This window comes from Chiloscyllium plagiosum, unplaced genomic scaffold, assembly GCF_004010195.1.
Source record: "Chiloscyllium plagiosum isolate BGI_BamShark_2017 unplaced genomic scaffold, ASM401019v2 scaf_14605, whole genome shotgun sequence".
NCBI lineage: Eukaryota > Metazoa > Chordata > Chondrichthyes > Orectolobiformes > Hemiscylliidae > Chiloscyllium > Chiloscyllium plagiosum.
The window spans coordinates 17,722-19,216 of record NW_025211656.1 but is presented as its reverse complement, the minus strand read 5'-3'; positions in this window follow the sequence as shown (position 1 = coordinate 19,216).

The following is a 1,495-nucleotide window of genomic DNA, read 5'->3' as shown; positions in this document are numbered from 1 at the left end:
ATATATATATGCGCTCCGGCTCCGAAAGCCACGCTAGTGATTTAGGTAAAAATATATATATGCGCTCCGGCTCCGAAAGCCACGCTAGTGATTTAGGTAAAAATATATATATGCGCTCCGGCTCCGAAAGCCACGCTAGTGATTTAGGTAAAAATATATATATGCGCTCCGGCTCCGAAAGCCACGCTAGTGATTTAGGTAAAAATATATATATGCGCTCCGGCTCCGAAAGCCACGCTAGTGATTTAGGTAAAAATATATATATGCGCTCCGGCTCCGAAAGCCACGCTAGTGATTTAGGTAAAAATATATATATGCGCTCCGGCTCCGAAAGCCACGCTAGTGATTTAGGTAAAAATATATATATGCGCTCCGGCTCCGAAAGCCACGCTAGTGATTTAGGTAAAAATATATATATGCGCTCCGGCTCCGAAAGCCACGCTAGTGATTTTAAAAACAATATATATATGCGCTCCGGCTCCGAAAGCCACGCTAGAGATTCAGGGGAAAAACACATGCGCTCCGGCTCCGAAAGCCACGCTAGAGATTCAGGGGAAAAAACACATGTGCTCCGACTCCGAAAGCCACGCTAGTGATTCACGTAAAAATATATATATGCGCTCCGGCTCCGAAAGCCACGCTAGAGATTCAGGGGAAAAAACACATGCGCTCCGGCTCCGAAAGCCACGCTAGTGATTCAGGTAAAAAATATATATATGCGCTCCGGCTCCGAAAGCCACGCTAGAGATTCAGGGGAAAAACACATGCGCTCCGGCTCCGAAAGCCACGCTAGAGATTCATGGGAAAAAACAAATGCGCTCCGGCTCCGAAAGCCACGCTAGTGTTTCAGGTAAAACAAATATATATATGCGCTCCGGCTCCGAAAGCCACGCTAGAGATTCAGGGGAAAAAACACATGCGCTCCGGCTCCGAAAGCCACGCTAGTGATTCAGGTAAAAAATATATATATGCGCTCCGGCTCCGAAAGCCACGCTAGAGATTCAGGGGAAAAAACACATGTGCTCTGGCTCCGAAAGCCACGCTAGAGATTCAGGGGAAAAAACACATGCGCTCCGGCTCCGAAAGCCACGCTAGTGATTCAGGTAAAAATATATATATATGCGCTCCGGCTCCGAAAGCCAGGCTAGAGATTCAGGGGAAAAAACACATGCGCTCCGGCTCCGAAAGCCACGCTAGTGATAAACACTCTAGGTACGTCAAAAGGTTAGTAAAAGCTTACCAGTCAGGACTCTGCGATGCTGCTGTCAAATTGATCAGGTTTTTTGGGTTGGTGAGGGTCGGAGAGCAGACAAGAAACTAACTGAGAGTAAATCTAACTACTGGAAGCCTTGGATTTAACAGGCACTTCCCCACCTTTAGAAAACTTCGGCCGAAGGTTGTCTGCTCCCTGATCCGCCAACGTTGCCAACTTGCCGTTGCCTCTTTCCCTTCCCGCGTCGGGGTCACCAAATGTTAAGACGGACCCAGAGGGTCC